Source organism: Myzus persicae, unplaced genomic scaffold (genome assembly GCF_001856785.1).
Source record: "Myzus persicae strain clone G006 unplaced genomic scaffold, MPER_G0061.0, whole genome shotgun sequence".
Lineage (NCBI taxonomy): Eukaryota > Metazoa > Arthropoda > Insecta > Hemiptera > Aphididae > Myzus > Myzus persicae.
Window position 1 is genome coordinate 40,165 of NW_019104073.1, and position 27,160 is coordinate 67,324.

General features: G+C 29.1%; 1 long non-coding RNA gene across 1 annotated transcript; it reads left to right on the top strand.

Moving 5' to 3' along the window:
• Positions 1-432: 432 nt before the first annotated feature.
• On the top strand, positions 433-16,678 carry LOC111038364. Its single transcript, XR_002604977.1, has 2 exons — positions 433-782; positions 16,621-16,678. It is a non-coding gene; the product is annotated as an uncharacterized LOC111038364 (long non-coding RNA).
• The last annotated feature ends 10,482 nt before the right edge of the window (positions 16,679-27,160 follow it).

The window sequence follows — 27,160 nt, forward strand, 5'->3', positions numbered from 1 at the left end:
TGATACGTATTGTTTAAATCAGCCACGGAAACATTCGTAGTAGGTATTGTACTTCTATCTACATACTATATAAAAATTAAAATATGTTAAAAATAATCTTATGGCATTAGATAATAATATAAGTAATAAAATAATTATTATAGTGTAAAATATAAATAATAACTACAGATAATGTTATCGAGTAAACAATCGGGATTCGTACCCGGTGGTGCCATAGAGTAATATGTCTATGGGTGGTGCAGAGGAGGTCGAGGAAAAAAATTCGACCGATTGCCATAGAAGAGTTTTGGTTGGGTTAATAACAATAATAATAATTAATAACCAACAGAAAAATAATAAATAACAACATAACGTGGTCCCAAGAAGACGCGGTCGTAGGGAACAGTTACTGGGTGCCGGCGATAGGTGGCATTGCCGTCGCCACGCCGCCGCCGTCCCGTCCGTCAGTCTTTGGTCGGTGTGCCACCGCTGCCGAGGAGCGCGCGCGATTTCCATTATAATATTTTTTTCTTGTTTCTATCCCCGTCCGATTTTATTCGCCCGCGTCGCGCGACCAGTTCACGTCCGTCGACCGTCTGGTCTTGTCCGTCGATCGTGTTATCGCCGTCGCCATTAGCCGGCTGTGTACAAAATCGTTTCGTTTTTCTCGATCGGGAGTTTTGGTTTTTTTTTTCTAATTCCATCGCCGGGTTTTTTGTTATATTTCACTTTCCGTACCCAACGACTGTCCGTTAAGAATAAGTGCCGGCGAACGACAGAAAACCCTCTGCGAACTTTTGGCAGTGAGTACCTATGACATACAAATTATTATAAAATAATACTCAAGTTAAGATAATAAATTTACGGTTGATTATTGTCATCTCCACGACCTTTCAATTCATCCCTTCCCTCCCCATGGCCGTTATGCTAATCGGAAATCACCATATTATTATTATTATTATATTTGACGCCAAAATCGGAACGATGAACTGTTTTGTATCGATCTATTTAATATTAAATTATTTATTTTATTTGTATCGCCTTCTCGTTTTCCAGGAAATTAATTTTGTCTCATCTTATGATATTATAATTTTTTAATGTGGTTGGATGTTTTAAAAATCAACGGTAGGTAGTGGTACAATTTATTTTATTATCTCGTAACGCAAGTAGGTACTCGTTGAAGTCGTGTAACTATTATACGAAAGGACCTATACATTTGAATTAATTGGTGAAAATGAAGTTTGTTCGTAGTTATACGACAACAACTGATTTCACCGTTATCTCGATTTAATAATTATCTGAGGCACGCAACATTTCTGCGCTTTAAATGTAAGTCGATTAATTTTTCAACGACGAATGTTCCCTGATAATTTAAATAAAACGTTATGAATCATAAATCATACAAGTTATAATTATAGGTACCTTATAGTAACATACAATTTGGAAAAAATATAATTTTATGTTGGTAGGTATAAGAGTTACCTGCCTATTACTATAATTTTATCGTCATTCTTTGATAATATTAAAGTTGTGTACAAAAAGGTAAAACAGTGTAGTTATTATCAAAACAACACAGAATGTTGTAAGTAGTGATATGTGTACTTTTGCCTATTTACTTGCATTATTTAATTACGTAAATTAGATAGGCAACTAATTTATTTTTGACGTCTAAAATATATTCTATTAAATCATGAAACTTTTCATCGATAAAAATTGACGGTAAAAATCGGAACTAAATATTTTACGCATTATATTAAACTCCTTTTAATATTATAATAACGTCTTACAGTTAATTATATTTTCAAATCGAACTTCTTGAAATACGTTTTTTTGATAAGTTTACCTAACCTATCTGTTTATTTATTAAGTGAATAAATTAATTTTACATATATTTAAAGTTTAAATTAATGTGAATTTCATTTTTTAATATAAACATGAACATAATATTTTTCAATATTTGTATTATTTATTACCACGATGGCTATCAAAATTAATGCCCTAAAATTAATGCTCTATGTTCAAATAAAATTGTAATGTGTCAGTATATTTTATTATTGTGAATTATAAAATTCTGTGTATCTGTTATTTTTCTAAAATAAGGAATAACAATTCGTATTTAGAAGCCATATACGATAAGGTTCAACAACATTTCGTGGAAACAAACCATACATTGTATCATCGATTTCTAGAGTCGCGTTAATAGGAAAATATGCAATTATCATAATTGTATGATGTATATTAAATAAAATATGTTGACATAAAATGACTGTCTATAGTGGGTTTTTAATAGAGCTTATCAATTATTACGTATACTAGGTTTTAGTCGCTCTAGATAATAGATACCTACAGGGTGAACAAAAAAAAATTATAAGTATCTATGTAATATTCAAATGCCAAGTGGTACCTAAGAAGATACCTATACATTTTAGTTGTAACAATAGTACCTTAAAAATATTAAAATAAACTTAGTTCCAAAGGTTTTTTAGTAATCAAGTAGTTGGTAAATACCTATAAAGTACCTATATTAAATAAAATAAATAAAATACAGAAATAAACTAAATTATTTTTTAAAAAAAATTTTCTACTTAACGCAGCAGCTCTGATTTTAAATGATAAACCATACTATTTGATAACACAATGATTATTCGTTACCCGGTAAATATGGTCTTGGATCATTATTATTTGATCGCATGGTATTTAAAATAAATTAGGTAAGTCGTAATTTGACACTTAAATTAAATTATTAGTTTAAGTTCTTAAAAATTAAATTGTTTTATTGGGTTTATCTAAGTTACATTTTAAATTATTGGTGGATTCTAAATTCTTGCTGCAAATGATCTGAGGAAAATATAATAGTAGCCAATAGGTACCTACTGTAATTAATCAATTACATGCACATCATTTTCTAAATATGACGAGTAAAATGCATAAATATAATTCAATGTATAAATAATCATTAATTGTACTAAGTGTCAATTGTATTAACAAGTGTCTTCCCATAACGGTGTCTCAGTATGTAGGTTAATTTATTTGAGTCACCTTTATGATTGTGTGTCTGTATGTCTGATTACTGATAACTGATAAGTGATTAACTTTTTATGTAAACGTCAATATTAAACAAACGAGGTCAAACATATATTAAAAAAACAGAAGTTTTTCAAAAAATATAATGATGTAAAGTTTTGGTATAGGTACCTACATTAAGTAACATAATAAAACATTTTAATAGATATTTGATTTCATTTAAAATAGTTTATTATAAATGTGAGTACCTACAGTAAGTAAAGTAACTTTAATACTTATACCTAGTTCAAGCTAATTATGACGTTTAAATGTATAGTACATACATCAATATCCCGTTTACTTAAGGTAAGGCCTAACCTAACCTCTATAGGAGGTCCTAGACTAGTTCCTACCTATTTCACTTAAAAATATTACAAAGGATTAAAATTTAAAAATAAGTAAAAATAAAGGAAGGTAGTAGGTAGTAGGTACCTTGCTTGGGCTTTAAATTATTTATTAAAGATACATATACTACGATATACTGTATACATTTTGGCTAAAAATGAATAGGTAACTTTATTGTTATATTATTTTTATGAAGCTAGACTATAATTAAAAAATGACTAACCTCTACTTACTTAGTTATCCAAAATTCTAATATTTAGCTACCTATAGTACCTACCAGCAACAAAATCTATTATAATTGTTTATTACATTTGTACCTATAATATTATTATTTTATTATTATGATCCGATATGTTAGTAGGTATACTATTAAAATTTGAAGTATAGGTAAGCAATGTATATATTATGCCATAATGTTTTTTTTTTTATAGCTGTGAATAATTGGGCATTGTAAATATATTATTATCGACCATAATATGTCAAGTACCTATAGGTTTCCGTAACACAAAATACATATTTATTAGTTATTACTTAAATATAAATAAAGTTTGAGATAAAGTTGTTTGCGTGTAATTTAATTTACTAGGAAAGAATTGGAATTGAAGCCACGTGTCTTCACTCTAGTCTTGGTAATGTTTTTTCATATTGTTTTAAGTTATATCGTACTGAAGCCTACTGGTTACAAAATAATCCCCGAAATAATCCAACAATTTAAAAAAAATGTAGGTATATTTTATAACTTTGTACGTACAAACACAAAGATGAAAGACCTAGCTTATATAGTTATAATTTATATTCCCTAAATATGTACATTGTATATCCATATTCCATACATATCATATATTCGTATTTAGGTTTTAATAAGTAATAAGTAATAACACATATTTAGTTCGATGATTTTTGTCACTTAAGTTATAAACGAGGTTATAAATAAACATATAATATTAATTAAGTGTTATAGGCATAATGCATGTACCTACACAGTGCACAGTGACGGGCGTGAGAAAAGTAGCAGAATTCATTAAAAGTCGTATAAATCTATACATTCATGCTAAGACTGCAAGTTTAAGCAGAATATAGTAGATTATATTACCTACTATTTTATAATTATGATTATTGTAATTTGTATGTTAACATAATTAACTAACTGGATAGTTAGGTAGGCTCTAATATTATTTATTTTATAAATTTATAGAATTTATAAAAAAATAAAATAATACTAGGTAGTTTAATTCTAAAAATCTTTTAACACGAATTTTATACTACATGGGCACTTCAAACTCGTAAATACTCTACCCTAACTATTGGAATTAGTGAAAGTATACAAAGAAACTGACAATTGTTTGTTAATACCCTGAGTGGTGCATTTAATAACTATTATCCAATAAACTCAAAATGTCTTTCTGTTTCAAACAATATTCAGAGTATATATAATCGTAATAAGTGTTGACGTATCATGTATTATGGTAAGATTCTTGAGAATGATGTGGATGTGGGTTCCTACTAACTATAGTAGTATACCTATTTATTTTGTTTTGGTTTTTTACAATTAATATTGTATATTCTATTTTTCATAAAAACTCAATCCTAAGTACACAATTCGTTTAGTCTGGGTTTTATTCTTCTTTTAGCATGAGCCGAGAAACTCAATTATACGTCAACAACAACCCATTTATGATCATTATTACTCTTCTAGCGTTGCAATATTATTATTTTTACACATATATAATATATATGTATAAAAAGCTGATATATAAATGACATTTGTTCTCTAATGGTAGCTTTGGCCCACCTGCTTCTTGTAAAATACATATTGTAGTCTGTTTGTTCGTGGCTGAGCTGATTAAATTAAACTATAGAGGTCTTTCGCACCTCATAAAAAGCGCACACTGTTTTTAATGGATGCAATATTCCAAACGAACGCAAACAAAAATGGCCATCAAAAGTGCTTTTATATGCCAATGAATTTTGTAATAATATTTCTGTTATCAAAGTTATACTATCAGAGTTATTGTGTTATACTTGGTTATGATTACTATTTGTATTTATATTTTTGTACAACTTTTAATACATTCATTATGTTCTGAAGTTATATGGATTGTGTTTAAATGGTCCTGTTATGTGCTCATTATACAGTTCAATGAACAGTATTATATAGGTACCTAGGTCCAAGTCATTTTTATTGACTGTTGGATTTTATTTTCTTATTTTGTTTCACCATTTAAAATCTTTATCACCAAGCAGATCTCCAAAATTAATATTCTTTCTTTTTATCTGTGTTCTAATATATGGTGATATCCATAGGCTGCTCCTTATCGCTATATCTATCAATACAGCAATGTAAATTTTTGGTTGCAGATTTGAATACAAATATATTTTTTCAACATCAAATTTTGATTAAGATTTTATTTTGACCGAATGAGCTGCAGAAATGTTCACTCATATATTATGTTTTATGATACCGTGTTTCTATGTCGGCCGTCTTAGTAATAGTAGACACTAAACTATTCATTGTTATGTAATGTAGCTACAATTTCGTAATTTTTTGTCTCATGAGCTATAATGGTAATTTTGATTTATAGGTACCTACAATCAAAATTACCATTAAAATAAAATAATTTTTTTAGTTATAGTACCAACCAATTATTTAAAGTTATTATTAATATTCTATTTCTTTTGATGGAATTCAAAATGTGTCATTTTTAGTGTATTTCTAATGCCTTGTGTTTAGTGCTCCTTATATTATTAAACATAATTTATCTGACTCTTTATTAAGCTTATTTCATATCACTTTTTATGCATTGCCGCATTACAAATGTTTTGTACGAGTTTAAATTTAAAAGAAACAAGTTGGATTTGTTGACTCGCATACTCATTGTTTTACTAAGATGGAAATTTCAGGAACGTGAGTTATCGACAGATGTCGATGAGTTGAGTGGAGGTTGTAACAGAAAAACGATTAGAGTGTCCGTCAAAGTTGTTTGCGCTTCGGAAAACTCGCATCGCAGACGAGTTACAAGTTTTATATAATCAATTCGGCTCGACGGCGACCGGCTACTGATTGATAACATTGTGTCAAGTAGTTCTTCTTTAAAACGATCTTTCCAGACGTCCTCTTATTATGGTTGCTCGTAATCGATTAAAAGACGTTTTTCTCAACACGTGAATGTCCTTAGCTATATCAATCCCTTTTTTTAGACCCTAACACAAATGTTGTTAGAGGCAATTTTCACTTTCCTCATAATTAATCGACAATTGTACAACGCGTTTAAAATAATTAATATCGTTAATTTAGATTATTTCACACGTTTATTGTTACGGTCAATTTCTCATAATGTATTGTACAATGTAAAATTATTTTGTTTTTTAAAAAAATATTGTAGTAATAATATCTATACTTTGTAAACAACAAACAATTCTTTTACTGAACTTGCAGCATATTATGTACAGTTGAGAAATGTATATATTATCAAGTCTCAACTATCCAAAAACGTTGAGCTGTCATAAAGATAACCTTTTTACTTAAGATTATTATTTACATTGTAATTGAGCCACGCGGGAGTAGTGTTTGTCATTTGGATAAAAACCGGCATCGTTTATGACGTGGGGGACGGTTGGCGAATCCTGACACTTTTGGAGCAAATAAATTCTTTGCCAGTATTTTGATATGTGAGTATAACATTAATATCACTACCTACTTTAATTATGACAATTTGTTATAATATTTGTATTAAATAGAAAAACCACAGATCGTCACTGGCATGCTTATCATACAGGTTATAAATGCGATTTAAAAATAATTGGTTGTGCAGAGGTTCCAGAGGGGAATGGAAAAGTGGGTATGGAGTTCGATTACTTTGAGCAGAGGCTTAAAAGTTAATAAGTTTATTATAAGATTTATTTTGCGCTATACAGCTATATACACCTATTTATATGTACCTAAATTATTTTGAATAAGTATTTGTAAACGTTTCTAAAATATAAGCAAAGTTCCTGATGTACTTTATGTAAGAAAAAAAGTTTTTGTTTCACAGTTTTCTCTGTTGTACCTAATATTCTATGTTGTCTTGTATGTTAACGTATTTTATACTTTTTAGGCTTTGACGCTTTGTTAATCCATTATAACTTTTGTTGTATGATAAACTCTTTATATAGCATAGGTACATATGTCTTGCCAATATACCATGGAACTAAATCGTATTCTCCTGAGATTTCCAGAGATTTTATACACTTCAGTAGATGATATATATTTCTATTAAAATACTCCCGGACCAAATAACATTAGAATTTCATAATGCCACAGGTATCTAATTATATTTTATCCATATACATACATATTATGTAGATCAAAGCGGAGAATTTATTACTCAATGCCAAAATATAGTATATAGACACATACTTATATGATTTAATTAGGTATTGAGTAATGATAATAATCTGAACATACATTTCAATAATGAGAAATAAAACAATATAGTTATAAATAAAAATAAAGAAGATAATGTTAAAAATTCTTTTTATTTATATCTTTTATATTTTATTTTTGTGGTCTTACCTTTAGTTTTATGATTATATTCGATGTGCGCCGAAGCCGGCGGGATGACATTGAGGTCAACGAAGGATGAAATTATTCTTTATACGCAGCAAAAGCGGTGCGAGAATATATTTTAGAAAAAGTATTGCCCCTGGGAAGACGATACTATCATAATAATAATAAAAATGACACTACCTAGTACAAAGAGCACAATAACCAAAAAGTGTATAGGTACCAGGTACCTACTACTGATAGATGAATACAGCTATTCAAACCAATGAAATATTGAGTTGAGTAATTGGTTTTTATTCTTAATACATGTATCGGCGGTATCTATAGTTTAAATGAATCTAGTCGAGACACTTGGTATTTTACTGTATTATTGTTTATTAGTGACCTGGCTTTGGCTACCCTTAGTTTGAGACTGTAGACCAATTATATATTTAAATAACATTTAAACATTCACCCAATAACTGAACTAAAATATTTAAATATGGGCATAGGGTGCAAGCCATCAAGGTAAATGTCGACAAATATTATTTCAAATTAGTAAATTATTATATATAATATATTTGATTATACATATATGTACATATATTGTTGTTCTCAATAAACGATTGCAATGTCACAGAAACACTACAAAAGCTGTTCTCTTGTCATAGTCAGTTTAAACTTGGAATAACACATTTACCTACACTGCTATACAGACGTCAGACATATAATATTATAATATTAACATTTAAAACCGATAAATTAATTATAATTATAGTTAAAAGCTCTTTGAAATTTTTTTTCGGTTTTTTTTTCTAGAAAAAAAATAATTCTGGTAATAATTAAATTTTTTACAATTATTATTATTATTTTTCATGTCGATTATTACTTTATTTTTTGTCTACATTTCACAAGAATATTTTACTAAAACTTGTAAGATCTTTGAATTACATGTGAAATACTTTTAACTACCTTATAATCAATGTTTAAAAAAACTTTTTACAAGCCCTTCATTTACATAATATCAGCATGCGATACTATATAGCTCTGTTATGTTAAGGTGAATGGGGTCAAAAGCGCTTTTTAATTTTTACATCTTATAACTACATCAAAGTTTATATTGATACACTCCCATACAAAATATGCAGTTGATATATTTCAGGTAATAATCTGCCAGATTTAAAATTAAAATATTTAATTATTATTATTCAATTTATTAAATATATTTAAAATTCTGTTGGAATAAAATATTAAATATATGCTTTAAATATCTGCTTATATGTATTATATTATTTACCCCGTTATTTACTATACATGAAACATAATATAGTTAATGTGTCTTAATATAAACATTAAAATTGTATGAAGGTATTAGGATTGGGCACATATTAACTCGAAAATTGTAAGAAACTATTTTTCAAACTCAGATCTTGACTCTTATTGCAATTATTATAGAAGATAATATCCATTTAGATTACAATAATTTAACAGCTTAAAAATATTGGGCACGATGTATCATATTATGCGGTTTTAAAATATCGCAGATATCACAATAAATTGGTCCCTACCTGTTTATTTACTTCCACCTAGGTATTTATTTATTTATTTTATTGAAAAAAACGCTTCAACGGAAATGCTTTTTCTTATAAGCGTATACAGTTATTTAATTACTCTTTTCTTTTTTAAACAATACTTTTTTGATATTTTGCTAGGTATATTTATTTGCAATTTAGAAATAGGTATATGCAATTTTTCAGACTCTGTCAAACTCGGAATTGTTATAAATTGTAGTGTAAGTACTAAATATCCATGGTAAAATATTTTAATTTTATAATATTTCGAAGTTGCTATCAAAATAAATTCTTCAAACAAATAATTGAGCAAATTATCATTTGTACATTGAGAGGATGGACAATTTGTTGATATTAAGTATATCGTATATATAACATAATGTATAGTTTATATGACATAATAATATATATATATATTAAAAGGATAAATAATATGTACAAAAAAAAACATTGTCGTCATATTTCGCACCTATCGTCCGTTCTCGAACGTGAACGAATTCGTTCGCTAGGTATACGAACCCGCGAAAATCGTATCAGGTTCAGGTAGTATAGACGTGTATACACATACACACACACACACACACACACACACACACACACACACACACACACACACACACACACACACACACACACACACACANCACACACACACACACACACACACACACACACACACACACACACACACACACTCACACACACGCACGTACGACTTAACCATAACCATTATTATCCTATATACCGGCGACCGGCCGACCACATGCGTCGGCGAACCGTGTAGGATGCACACACATTGAGTCAACGTCCTCCACGCGTGCACTCAGTGTACGTACCATGGTATACGTACGAAGATGTATAGTTACTGTCCGTCGAGACGGTTTTTAATGTTTTGTTATTACTGTGGTAGGTTATAGGCGGGCGGAGGTGAGTGCAGATGTGTAATGGACGAAAAATAATAATATTAATGGCAAATAAACTGACGGATCCGTCGTGTCGTACCGGTTTTCTTGTTGCTTGACGTCTGTAAATCGAGATCAAATAATATAAGAAAAAATGTATAACGAGAATAATGATAATATAATGTTTTCAACTGTACTCCTGTGGCGGCTAGGTACTACTGTACTAGTATAAGAATTACAATGAGTATATTGCGTGTATGAGCGTTTTATCATTATATTTACATGGGTATAATATATCGTGTATTTGTTATCCACTATCCGTATTTGTCTTATTCGCTGCGTGTGTCTCTCTCTTTTCTCTCAGCTACTCCTACCCGGCTTCCTTAATAATAAACCTTCTCGCCGAGACCGCCATAGTTGTCGCGTAGTGAACTATTGAGGTAGACGGGTCGCGGTCGTATATAGCCGTCGGGTTGCGCGTAAGATTATTAGAATATCGATCTATCTGATGTACGAAACTAGGAACCTTTTGTTGGTTATAAATTATAATCGAGATTATATCACATAACGTATAATGCCTATATTATTGATTATGATTAAAATACTTATATTTCGTACTTTTCTCTCTATACCCCACTTTTATTTCTGTTGTCATCTCTACAATCTATAATTGATAAGTATAATATTATGTACATAGTACATTCGTAGCAATAGTAAGAAATAATTATTACATTTATAAACATTCAAAAAACACTTTATTAAATATCTTGAAAATACTTGAAATAATCGACATTTTAATGATTGTTAAATGAAAAGTAGAAATGATCAGTCTGTAATATAAATTTATTTGTGACAAATTGTTTTATTTTTCGAATTATCATAAACACCATATGATTTATATTAACGCATTGTAATATGTCTATGCAATACGGTTAACGAGTGACTACACTCTGTTCTAAAAAACCTCTCGTAAGTTGGTATAATAGTATAATAGTATTTATATATTATTTTTAATATGCTCGATGAATAATAAACCTATATTAATACATAACCATGTAAATAAAACAGATGTATAATGTCTCAGATAAATGTATCTGTACGCGTATTTGATAATTAGTAAATACACTGACCTGACCTCTGATATTGTGTCATTAACAGTCATATTTTTCTTCCAACAATATATTAACCTTATTTACCATTATGAAATCGTAATTTAATTACCTATTGTACCATAATGATTGCTAGTATAAAATAGTTGCATATATAATATAGATATGTTGGTTAGACGTCATATGGTACCTACTAAATAATTCTCGTTAACTGTAATAATTTTAAATTTATATGTATTGATATTTTAATTAAAATCCCAACTCTCAATGCTAATTAATGTAATAACGATACATATAACTGAAAAATTGCAGTAATTGTAATCATTTTATTCTTTAATTTTAAATTAAACTATAATTAATATGATGATTGCCGATATAGCTCTGTATTATTATTTATACACTTGATATTTCAGCCGTTGCATTTTTTATTCTTAACTTAATTATTCTGTTTTATTTATATCAAACGTTATTCTTAATTTTTTTTTTTTTATCATTACCAATAATCTTTTTGAAATTATTTTAAGGTCTGTATTACATTTTTTGAGCCATTGCAGATATTTACGTACCTAAATATGAACTACAAATATCTCTTCCGCAATATAATAAGCTTATTCTCTCTAATGCGGCTTTACTACATTTGGTAGGTACATTTTATTTCTTTTCACATTAATATATATCTTGTTTATATATAGTTACATATTAAAACTGCATTTTAATTTATATGTAAACATAATTTTATAACACAATTTGTTCAACATAACATTACATAGCAAATGACCCAATGTAACCTTGCTCCCATATTTCGTTGAAATTGCATAATTTTTTTTCTCCCACGAACATCAATGTAATGTTCTTTCCCACGTAATTCGTCATCATCGTCGTTGTCGTCGTTGTTGTTATTCGGATCTAATGGAGCATCATTGTATCTTACATATTATCTGAAATTGGGGTCACACATATACATAACACGTAAACCTACGTACATACTTGTATAGTAACTCCTTATTAAATTGAGTTTATGTGTAAAACATTGCGAAGCACATAGAAATTAAGAATAACTACCAACCGTGTCTTCTGCTAGATTCCTAATTTTTTGTAGGTATTTATTATACTTAGTATACTTATGTAATAAATCTATTGTATATACTAGATACATATTATGTTTGTGCAAAATAACCTAGTAAACCAAGTTTATATTGGTTTGTTATCGAAGGATAACAGATTATTATATGTGTGTCCACTTTCCAATTTACATTTATGAAACAAGTTTTGTAACTCAAAATCACCAGAGTTATTAACGTATACATTTTTTAATTATTGTTTTTACGAACAACAATACTATTGAAAATTAATCTTACTATAAAAAAAAAAAAATAAAAATGTATTTAATTAAGTTTTTGAACTATAAATCAATTAGACGATTTTGTAGTTCTATGCATTTATATATATTGTTAATTTATGTTGTATATTTAACAACTATCAATTATTTTAGCGTGCAGTTAATTTGTTTCTTTTTAAAAACGAAATAGTACTATTAATTATCATGTATACTTATATCGTACTTTTCAAGTTTATGATGCTACTTACATTTATGACAATATGAACCCTTCATCTGTAAATTTATCTAAACTTAAACTTGATATAATCTGTAATGGTTATCTATAAGATGCTATATTAGCCATGATAATTAAACGGTACAGTTTAGCAAAATAAAAATATGATGTTAATCTAAGTATTCAATATCATGATTATTTTTTTGACAATAATTATACGTATAGTTTATTTTATAATTATATTAAATAAATTTAATTTAACTCGAGTTAGGTATATTAATTACACTCACGAATGTATTTACATGTTGAGACCAATTTGACTATTATTTAACTTGCTGAGGTCTATTTCACTTAAATACAATTTATGTCCATTAAAACTGATGTATTTGGAATTTTATTTGACTATAACATCACTTTACAAACAAGGAAACTATAATTCGTGCAATAGTGGCCTTTCTACACTTTTGAAACAATTTTAATATACGTTTAAAGCTTTAATAATATTAAATGTATTTAACACATTTTATTAAAGTATACTCCATCGTATATGAATGTAGCTCTATGGCTAAACATAAATATTGAAAGTATTTTGTATTTTTATCTTTTGAACATATTAGTCGATTGAATAAAAGTTACTCTGTACAAATGTATAATAGGTATTCTCAGTAGGTACCTACACCATTAACCTTACCACGCGGACTACCAAACATAAAGTGCAGGACTTAATTACAATTCTAAGCCACACTCTTTCACTACCTAATAAACAGTTCTTTACAAGTTAGTGTCCGTTTTTATTATACCGCATTTAGTTTTGTTTACAGTTATAGAAATAATTTGAGTACTTACATAGGTAATACGTTATACGCAGGGTTAAAAAAAGTCACGACATTATCGAGGGTGATATGATTTTTTTAAAGGGCGTTTAGCCGTTGAACTTTCCCTGAGATATAAAACTAGGTGTCAATATAAATACGAACATTTTAGTAGCCGTTATATTTTATTATTACGACCTTGTGATGGGCCCGCGTATGTATACATATAAAATATACTTAGCATTACAACGGCAATGTCGACCGGCGGTTTTGTGGTCCCCTCCCGCAGTAGTTACTTCCTTCTCCGGAACGCACAAATGCACAATCAAATCGGATTAGTATATTATTAAATTATATATTATTGTTATTACTATCATAATCTTCATAATTTGTTGTCACAGTTATGTTAATTGTTAACACCTCTGCTGTATACGGGATTAATATTGCAGCGGTCGTCAATCTCCTCCTTGTCGATTATTGTTCACTATCACGTCATCATGTGCACGTTCGTTTAATAACACTATATTATACGACAATCTGGACACGGTTGGTAAGATATATAGATGTAATGATCGCTTCAAGGTTGTGACCGGATACGACGACAGTGACCATCGGGAGAAAGACCCTCATCTGCGTTCATGACTTAAGTTTCCACGCGCGCAATGGATACGACTCGGTTTATACAAATCGGAGGTTAACTCCCCCCTACTTGAAAAACTCCGTATACCATTTTTACTTTATATACCTGTATATAGCGTTTGCGCCGTGCAAAGGTTTTTTTTCGTATATTTCGACACGATAATGGAATAAACAATTCGTCACGTCTGACCATTGGCGGCCTAGGTTCACGCGCGCGATTTCTTATATTGTACAAACGGGTGGCATGTTCTCATCTAACTAACGTGGTCGTCACTGTACATCCTTTGTTTGTAAAAAAAGAAATTCCGTTCAATATTTTCCAAAATGCCTTGCTGAATATTCTTTTTATTATGTATATGTATATTTTTTAATCAGTCATTTAATGTAGGTACTCAATATATTTAAGCTTTAAGTATTTGGGTGTGACGTTGTAGTACACCTTGTGACTGACTTTGAAGATTTTTAAAAAATTGAATTATTTATATTTTTGTCTGATGAAAAAAAGAAAAGATAAATCACTCTTTATTTTGGTTTTATTTTGCAACACCTATTTAAATTTAATTACTTAATTTTATTTAGGATTTCAAAGTACAAAACTATACGAAACGTAGATAGTAGATACTGTTTAAGAGTTTCTTTAAGAATACAAATTATCAAGATGTTTATAAAATGGAATTTAAAATATTAATTATTAATGTAGGTACATTTATAATTAAAAATTAATAGCATATTATTTTTAAAATAATGGGTAGGAAGTATTAATGAATATTCATTTTTCACATCTCTTATACATTATAATTCATATTATATGTTACTATAATAGTGTATTACTGTGATATACATATATCTAGGTATTTTCATATTAACTATATTAATAACTGTTGAAAAAAGTAATATTTAGTCCTTAATTATTTGAATAGCAATAATAATATATTTCTATATTTAAATTTGCTAAATCATTTATTTTTTCGTACACTTATTGGCAGTATAATAATACGAGTATCTACCTATGTATATCCAACGTAATACACTATAGGTACTGTTAAACTATTGGGGATTTTAATCGATTCGATGGGGTCAGTGGTAAGTGTGACTGATTTTTGGTGTGTGAGTAAAATAAAAATCTGGTAATACAAATAGTTAGGATTAGTTTGGTGTTTTTAACTTTATGTTACGCCTGCTTTCATTTAGATGAACAGATTTTAGGCTGTTTAGTTTATTAAAAACATTTTTAAATAAATTCATGAAGCTCATATCAGTAACAAATCTTTTGTGTAGCCCCTAAACAAAATTTCCATGTAAACTCTATCAATGATAACGACTAGAACACGTGAGATTATCTAATAAAAGATTTCGGAAAAATAATTACAGCAGAAAAAGAAAAAATGAACTATGAGGTGTGATAAATAGCGGAACAATTTAGTTATGTAGGTACTCTTATAGTTGGTTACCGCTGGGTAAGGTGACATTTTGCTAAATCTATTATTGTATCCGTTATTATTATACTGTATTAGTTTGTTCCAAATATTTTTTTCAATTTCTTTCGTAGTCCTTTATATATTAAAATATTAAAATATTAATAATTTATTGTTAGTTTTTAATTTATAACTGTTTATGTGCTGCACGAAAAAAAAAACAAAATAATAAAAATAATAAAATAATTAGTATGTAGTTTAACATAATATTAAACTCTTTTTACAATTAAAAAAAAATGAATAACATTATTAAAAGTTATTCAATTTATTTAAAAAAATCTATTGTTTAAAACCTACCTCGTAAAGATTTCAACTTCAAGTCTTAGAATAGTCAAGTCGTTAGGGACTTTATTTCTATTAAATTTATTTAGGTTTTTATAAAAGTCTTCAAGTCACGAATTAAAATTAAAATTTATTCATAAAATCTGTTTCTACTATAATAATATTCAATCTGCGAAAGAAAATAATTTTTAACCATAATTATAAAATGTAAGTACTTATACATTAATATAACATCTAATAACCGAGTAAAAATCTATGTGTTGTAAACATTATGTATGTTATGTAGAATATCTATGGTCTTGAATACCTATATATTATTTATGTTATGAAATTACTAATTTACTTTTTTTTACATTATTTTTCAGAATTACATTTTGTATGAATTGAGAAAAATCAAATTTTAGTTATCATATGACGTAGGTAAGTTCAACATACAGTTTTATGTTATACCTATCTGTCAACTTTTAGATTTAAAATAATAGTGATTTTTACCTTTTGTTAGTATTTATATGATAATGATATATGAGATGATATAATATATAAGTATGATGTTGTTATAATATATATGTACCTATTGTACCTTTTATAATATATATATAATATATATATTTATTTCCAATTTGTTTGGGGTCGTTGTTTTAATTTAAAATTATCTTATTTGTATTTAATATGAAATTACCCGGAAATATTATATAATGTACCTAATATTGCAAAGTAAAATAATATATATCATATATGTATTATCTTATCGAGATGACATTATGCATGCGTTGTTACTTGTTTACGTCTAACAAACGCACTACAAAAAAAAATTTACGTTTAGCATAATCCTGTTATTCTTAATATATGAATGTATTGATTTATTATAAAACTAAAGGTAATAGGTACCAATTCTGCAAGGTTTTCAAGCGAGGATATTTTGATACTTAAATTTTGAAACAATCAATGAGTATTTAAAATTTCACAATAAAAATGTATTGTTATTATAATATGATCAAATATGAGAACTTGCTCCAAATTCAAAATATAAAAAAACTTTCGTATTGACCTAAATAATAATCTTATTAAATTTGATATAGATCAGTTTACTCCAATATTAAACCAAACATGATTAAATGGATTATTAATAACTTATACAATTTGTAAGACGGAATAAACACATACTATGGAACACTCTTAAATATTAGTTCTTGATTAAATGTGTAAAACGTTTAAGAATAGTAAACATATAAAAACCATCTATTTGTATTCAAATTGTGAATTTTCGATTCGAACATTGGTACACTTACACTTTACATTTTGTAGACCATATATGTATATTGAAACTAATTAGTTTTGATGTTTAAATAGCCCAGACTCTTTGCTGGTTGTCCGAATCATAATCATCATGCAAAAAAATAAAATAAAATACTAAAATCTTTATGCATTGTTTTAATCCTGGTTTTCAGATACTATATGTATAAATATTTTAATGTATGTAAACTGTAATCTCGCTAGATCGTAATAATAACATACTGATTTACTATTGTTCGAAGCTGTTTTACATATCGTGCCGGAAATAGGGAAATGAAAATAGTAGAGCATAATATGTAATCATATGAAGTTGTTGTTGGTGATTTGTTTTCATATACCAACATAACCATTCCTGTATCGATGCGATTTTTTTACATTATGCAAATTAAAATAAAAAGGCCAAGTTTTACTACATCTACATCACTACCCTACCCACCTATATATACCAGTATACACGTGTGAACCTATCACAGTCGACATAGCAGTTGTAGGGTTTTGGAATAATAACGACAAAATACAATAGCTAACGTAAACGGTTTTGTTGGACTAGATTCTCCAAAAACGACATTAGATAATATTGTAATAAGGTTTTTTTCATGTTTTACTATTTTATTAAATGATTGGAAAACATGGAAAATATTCTGTGCGATATTACATTTAACGAATACCTACCGATTATTTTGTTTGGGAGTATTTTACAACTCGGATTTCAAAGCATTACAGAGGTTGGTTTTATTTTTTTTAATATTAAACCATTTTCTAGCCTGGGCACTTACCGCTCCCGGGAGACTATTGATAAAAAGCGTTTATGACCTGTTCTCCGTTCACGAACACACGACTGTCAACGCGCAACGCGATACGTTACTGCAGTTAAAAAATATGTTACCGGACACGATTAAACACGACTACAACTGCACGAGTGGATATATTTAGTTGAAATCACAACGATATTATGTTGAATGAACCGTAACAGTTTGATTTCCTTGTATAGTTTTTTTTTATTTCGTTTACCAAAAATGACTAGAACCTAAATCAATAATGATACAAAGTGTCCTATACGCACGGAACTCAAATGAATCCTATTATTGACGGTTTCACTGTTACTTTAAATAGTAAACACTCCCAATAATATAGCGCTGAATGCAATGTGACAATATCCCACACCGAGGACGGTCGAAAGGTTGCCTTTTTAGTTTCAACTGGGCCCTGTGCATAGCTCCGCGAAATATTTTTCAAACGCAATGATTATGATCTGTATAGTTATAATTATAAGCCGGTAGATTTAGACATTTCCTCATTTTAGTTACAATCTACATAATATGATCTTATATCAAGATGACTGAATTTCTCTGATGTCTTTTCCCTAATGTCCCTTACATATTTTTGTTGACTTTATTCGACCATTTTAGTCGAAGCGTGCCTAGAAAGACAAATGCCGAGAATTGTACGAATAATACATTTATAAGTTATCAAACTATTATGTGATAATATTAAACATTAATAATTTAATAACAAATACAGAATATACCTTCTTATAATATCGTGTGTAATTTTATATTTTGTGATAGTAGGTATGTTACAATTTATTTTTTTTCTCATAATTCTTTATTAGGCCATATTTTATGTTATTGAGCTGAAAAATAAGTTTAATTGATAGAATATAGGTAGTAAATAATAACATACAAATATTGTGTTTAAAAACTTCCCGGTAGAGGTACTTGTCTAAACGTTATTATATATTCAACTATTTTAAAACAGTTAAAGATTCTATCATTTTAGTGAACTGCATTATTTATACATATATGATAATATTACTACAGAGTATTTATGTTCCAACTCAATGACTCAATAGTGTTTTAATTTTTAATTTAAATATAACAATTATTTTCTACTTATCTACATAATTTCGTAGAACTGTAAACACTTCACTTATGGCTCATTTATGTTATAGTTAAAAATCAAATTAAACTTTTAATTATAATCAAAAAATTGTATACCTATTATTCTGTTCTATGATAAGTATGAGTTTTTTAAATTGCTATATTGTGAAAAAAGTGCCCTATTATATTACAAATAAAATTACCGAATTCGTTTACTAAAAAGCGAATTTATTATTATAGTATAGTGTTATAATTAGTAATATAAGCATGGTTATATATGTGTAGATAACTGTGGACCTAACGTACAATTGTTCATGTGATATTTGTATGTATAATTTAATTTAAATATTAATACCTATACAATATAAATGTCATAATTATTTCCTTGTGTCTTAATGATTTATAAATTTCATTTTCGTGAGAATTATGTAAAAGAGCGACTTTATAGTTTATAAAGTGTAAATATACTGCCTGTGCGTTCGAAATTGTTAATTTGCAACCGTGGTTGGGGAGACGATCGATCCCCACTTTACCACGCACTGTAACAGTCGGACTTTAAAAACAAATATACGTTAATAGTCGACGGCCCAGTACTCAATAGATCTCTATATATTATTTCACAAACTTTTTCATGTGAACTACTTGAAACGTTTTGTAAATTACCTTTTCGGGAAACCGTAACCGTTCTGTATCTATATTATATCACTGTGATCGATATTATTCACGTTAAAATCTCTGTCAGTGACGATATATCGAAGAGAGTTTGGAGGTGAGACGTTCCACCGGGTAGATCTCACCTGCAGAGAAAAGTGAGTTGAAAGAATTTTCTGGATGTGCCGGTGAAATCAGATAAATCGCTAACGTCCAGGACTATTATTCGTCGTCGCATAGGGGTCGTAGATGCTGCAGTACACCGGTCCTATCTGTATACACTCCTCAGTCATATATTTGATGTCGCCGTCAGGTTTTACACTTTTCAAGACCATTGTCTTTTAGCCCACACTCACTTTTTTATATGTGAATAACGGTGGATGTATATATATTATGTGGAGAGAATACTTCACACGCATAACGTAATAAAATATTATCACATTAAAAAAAAACATTTTAGAAGTTGACGCTTTACTTTTCTGCCCCAACGACCATTTATCTCGAGTACCGAAGCAGGGTTTGTGATAGTCTCGCCGTCTCGGTGACTACTTACTATATAATATGACTATTGACTTCTACCTGAACGGTATATAATATATATGCAATATTGGTACCTTCTATATTATGATTTGATGGCAATCAATGATCGTGACTTATCTACCGCCCATGTGTAATCACGGCCCGTCGTGTCGTTCACACGGCTCTCCGCAATACGCGCGTGCTATAGGAGCACCCAAAACGATGAGTTGTGGTCGTCCGATTATATAGACGACCACAACTTGTTTGTCGGTCGTGTATCCCGGCAGTGGTATGTTATTTGTGTTGACGACAACGACGACGACGACGACGACATCGCATCGTCTTCTCTTTGACGCGATTATTTTACATTTTTCTTAAATTCGTGCTTCGATATCGACTTTCTAACTGCCGCGGTTTTCTCTGTTTTCGCGTTTGATGATTTGTAGTTTCATTCTTATACTTATCCCGAATGCCAAAAGTATTTGATGAATTAGGTGGATACTTAGTTTAAGATTATCAGCCAATATTCATTATTGTGATTGCTTGAATTTATAATTTTACCAATTATTACATATAGATTTTACATAATTTCATGACTTTAAATTAACTAGTTGTATTGCGTTCCCAACATATTCCAATTCACGAATAGTTTGTGTATGTGACTATTATTGATACATATCCCGAGTGTTATGTTATTATTCATCAATTTTTTATCAGTACCGAGTCATTTAATCTGCTATAATGTACGCTTCGAAAGTTTCGTTCAAAAATTAACAATAATACTATAACAAACCAGCCGCGGCTCGACTGTGGTTCGGACGACGCACGCGGTAAACCGGTTTGGTGACTGGTTTTTTTTTTCGGGGAGAATTTAAAAACAAGTAAGATACCTGGTACGCCAGCAGAGGATTGAGAGAGTCTGGTTTTAAATGTATACATATTATATTTTATCGGTTCCAAGTGGAACATTCTTGAAGACTTTCCCCACCCTGCTAAGCTATACGTCCACGTTAAAAATAATATGTTTTTTTTTTTTTTTATCGAAGACGACTACGACTCCAACGTGTGACCATGTGACCCAAGGTTGTTGCATTGTCTGCAGTCCGAGACACCTGATTCATTTTTGCATGTGCAACTTTCATTTTCCTCCTTTGACAGTGAAATAAAGAGATTATCTGTTTGTGGAAACGTATAACAAATAGGCCCATATTTTTCATGTCAAGAAAGATGGGCAAAATAAAAATGTAATGGAATAAATACTTAATGCGAGTTATTATACTTATAACCGCTTTGGAGCTTTATGATAGTAAGCGTTTTAAAGTAATTTGACAAATTAAAGAGCTATTTTTAAGATTTACCTTCAAGAAGCCGGAATCATGATTAAATGTAAACAATAAAATATATACCTAGATGCTATAATGTATATTTCAACTGTGGATTATTATATGATTTTCAATTATTTATTAGTAAGATTTTGAATTAAAATCCAGTTTACAATAATATTAAAATTACACATTCAGTTTTAAAATAATATTAGTCTTATAAAATACATAATGAATATTAATAGATGTATTACAGTTACTAATTAGTCTAATTTAATATAGGTAGTGTTATTAAAGTGGTGATTTAAAATTTAGTTCATGTTTTATTGTGACTAATGCAATTATAATTATAATAAATATGCTCATGTTTATACTTCAACGATTAATTAACAATGAACAGATTTTAAAGTATTTCAATTATCATATGTATAATAAACATTTTAATTAATACATTATTCAATATTTATGTAAAGTGTAATTATTTAAAGTAGGTATTGAATTGGAAAATATATTTATATGAAATACTTACCAATCTGTAGACGCATAATTTATAATGTATTATTTATAATAGGTATTTTACAAAATTTAAGAAATATTATGACATTGCTAATATTTGTAGGATTTCATTATAAAAAAAATTATGTATATTGTATATAATTAATATAATATTATGTACCTAATAATTCAAATTCTCAGTGAAATTTTAAAATCAGTAATTTTCAGCTCCTCATTCTCCTTTTCTAATTAACGTCGATTACCCAAACCGTTGCTGGACGTTTAGTAGGCATTATATTGTAAAATAAATAATAATACCTATTTCAATGGGATTGGTAGCTTTATATTCATACACATTTTAAATTAAACCAACTGTCGAAAATCAGAATAGGACATATCTCATTTATAATTCAAATAATATATATACTATTTTTTATCATTCCGTCTACTATCCTAATCCTGCTAGTAATTTATTATTAAACTAGGGTTACAATAGTACATGACATCAATATGTTATGCTAGATTAGAAAATAACAAGATTTATTCCAATTAAAGCATCATACATTTAACAAACATATTTTGTTAAGATTTGTATGGATTTTTGTCCTGGTACAAAAAAAGGTATTTATTTTAGGTATTTTATTTATTTAAGTATTTTATTTAAGGTACCTTTAATGTATCCTAATGATACTATTTTTATCTATTTAATTTCTAAAATATTATAGCATTTTATTACAAATGAAATTCCATTATTAAACTCATCATTAAACATAGTAATAAGTTAACCATTAACGTTTAGATTATTTTTTAATTTTTTTTTTCGGCACTCTAATGTCTCCAATTTTAAAGCACTGGTTAAATCATCTGTTGTTTACTACTAAGCGTTAAGCCACAAAAAATAAATGTCATATTCGTATGTGGCTACTTAACGTATAGGTAGACATTCTTATTAATTAATTTGGTTCAAAGTCTAGCATGGTTAAGTGGAAATAATGTAATCCATTAAGTGGCTTTTGAATTTGGAAATATTCAAGCACCCAGTTCATTCAGTATGTATTTTATTCATATCTGCCGTAGATATTGTATTATTATTATTGTATAAAAAATGGTTTTCAATAATTTAACAATAATAGTTATATAATTATAATGCATAGGTACTATACTTTACTATACTTAGTATATATATTATTAATTTCCATTAATTTAATGTTAGTTTAAATGTAATGAAAAAAACAATACTTTGCTCCACTCAAAATCTTCAAACAGGATATACATATTGTACAGTAGCTATGGTTCCTGGTAGTTGGGCATGAGTCTGGATTCGCTCGCTTGAAAAAAGCCAACATTATATATTAATTTATTATTATTGAATGTAAAATGTACTCATTGCGTACTTGGCATATCTAAAAATAATATGAACGGCGGAATGCATAAAAAACACTTAGGTGCCCATAAAATTTCAAAATGTTTGTATAACCTAAAAATTGAGTTAACTCGCTTAGAGTATGCAGTTATATTTATATATTTACTACAATGCAAAAAATGTAATTTAATTATAAAAAAAAAAATAAACATGTTAAGTTGTTTTTTTAGGTATGCTTTTTTTTAAAAAATAAGACAGTTATAATATTCTCAATAATTTTTTGGAAAATACAATGTTCAATTATAATTATACATAAATATTAAATTGTGCTACTTTTGAAAAAGACTGGCCTTGTCTGATTTTACTAAGTTTCATACTATAGTTATCCAAAATATTTGATAAAAAGATGGTTTTGTCGGGGTAGCGTGTATACTTTTTGTTGTTTAGTTGAAATTATATTATCTGTTGTAGTAATTTGTTGTTTTTGGTCTCTCTTTCTCAGAAATTGTATATAACGTTATTCAGCTCGTGAACCGTTGGGAATTTTATCAATAGTACACTCGCACCATCAATTTTAAGGTTTAGAGACAACTACAGTGCAACGTGGATAAAAAGAAATGTATAGTAGTGACTAGCGGGTGAGAGAGACAGAGACACCCAAAGAATGAGAGTGCAAAGGACTCGTAAATGGCATCAAGAGATAGAGAGACTAGTGCATTAATAATTTCCTAAGTTTCAAAAGCTCCAGAGAAAAGTTATGTAACAAAAAATATTAGGTATAATAAATATTTGACGTTAGTGACTCCGATGTGACAATATCCAGCAGATACCTACATGTCAGTTATGTCCACAAGGGTTTTATTTTCAAAAAAAATGACGAAGCAATATCAATATTTTTTCCTCGACATTATTACGATATACCAGATTATATATACTGTGAAATAGTAACTTTTATGTTGCTAACTCTGCTTATACTCGTCCAGAACACCTGTTGGAGAATTTACTAAAACTGCAAAACGCAACATTTTTTAAAAATGTTCATTCATTATTTTATCGAATTTAACTAGTAATTACCTTTTTTCATCAAGGTCTTTACATTATAATCTATAAATTATTTTTTTATTTGGCTCTATATTTTCGTGAAAAATTTCTTGAAAATGATTCATACTACATTGATATTAAAATTATTAAAATATTATTTGCCATAAAGATTACTTAGATTATTTTATTAATATTGTCGGAATCGTTTTAGTCAACAAATTGTTTGTAACTTCTGCACCATAACCAAATTATAAGTTGTATATAGAATGACATGTAGTGGTGGTGAATCTTTGTTCTCTGACCGTCGATGAATAGTGTATACATTACCTATATATATATTTTCGTGTTGACACTTAGCTGTTTTTGTTCCATAACATTTTAACCGATAAATAAGTTGAGGAACATTGTATAATTTGATGTGTATATTATACCTATTCACTACTGGCATAAATTTTGAACTCATGACTTGTACGACATCTATATTCGTATACACCGTACAGGAGCTGCGTATCTTCATAACTATTATCATGCGGTGGTTAAGCCAAAAATTAACCTCAATGTAACTTTTCACAAAAGACTAACGGGATTAAAACTTTCCGGACGGGAGCCAGGTCGCGCTCGTCGTGTGTACACAACTGTATATACTTTTGTTGTTTCGTATCCCATGATCTGCAGACTAATACATATACTACACGAGCCCACCGCGGAGCTACAGTGTATATATAATCAAACTTCCGGATTCCAATTGTGTAATGGGCGTACGTATACGCATACACGCTGCACTTACACTTATGCCTACCGTATTATAGTCGGTCCAATCAGAAGTTGATTCTGCGCCGGCAGAAAGGCGGGTCCGACGAAACGAGAGTTTAGGGTGAGCAAGAGCGGTGTTGGAAGAAAATTAATCAACATTGATTAGAGGTCTGCAGAAAATAAGTATATTTACTTCAATATCGTAAGATATTATTGCGGTGTAACAATAATATGACAGTAATTCAAGATGCATTTTATAGGTAGACATATACCGCACTGCAGGTATAAGCTGGACGAATTGAGCTTGAGAACTTTTGTACGACGAAAATATAATAATATTAATAATAACTTAAGTTGTATCACTCTGCACGTGCATGTTGAAGTGTGTTTTTTGCAACGATGAAATAAAGTGACTTATCCAAGGATCTTGTGGTCTCGTATCGTGCTGTACACGCGATACCTTCCTATATAGTCTACCGATAAAATATGTTCAGTGTATTTACGGTTACAAAATCACTCGCGTCGTTCATATTATTATACAAACGACCTACGTCCGCTAAAGTAGACCTGTTTGCCGTCGTCTAGCTAGACCGTGACACGTACACCACTCAGTTCAACCGCTTTAGTCGGCGTCACCGCTGCTCGGAAGTATAAAAAATATGTAATGGTATATCGTTATATTATATACATAGGGGGAATCTCATAATTTTCAGTATCTCCACTTGTATCAATTTCATTTTCTTAGTACGAAATTATTAAATCAGTACCTATAGTGACTATATTACAGGGTATAGTGGATAGATATTAGTAAATATTCAACAATATATTCAAAAGAAACTATGACATGTGACATCGATTTGTCTATTAGTACTTAAAAATATATATCCCATACGTTCAACATAATAGATTAAAAAAAAAACAACATAATAGTAAATAATAATCAATATTCGTTTGTGATACAAGGAGTTAAGAAACGACTGCACGTTCTGTTATAATTTCATTTTTATAATTGTTATTGGTAAGTATATAATTATTATATTTTCATATTTTTCCTGTTTAAGTTTGTTTAAAATGTTTTCCCCGCTGCCTCCGCGTTATCACTTCAGTTCAATAAACTGGTCTCGGGTGTTATTTAATTTATTTGGAAGCATTATTATATATACACCATACAGACGCTATTGTTGTCGAGGCTTGAACCAAGGCCAATTGTGTCGTGGCACGAGTGTGTGTACACACGTACATTGTGTAGAAGGAACCGTGCTATTATGATTGTTATTACAACCAGAAAGGGATAGATGTGTAAGGGTCGATATACTGGCGCGAGTAATGACTAACAATAATAATAATGATCCTAAGTACTATTGTCCACGGAACCTAATATTAGCCGTTTATTCAAATTTCACGGTGACGGGGATGTTGGGAAAACGATTCACGGACCTCCCACGTGACGGGTGGATTTTTATATTGTTGGACCACACATCCGGCCGCTGTGAGAACTTTTTTTTACATATTCTTTGACAGCATGACTTATACACCTTAATCTTCAGATGAATATATAAAAGTCAATGTGGTACTGAAATATAGTTGA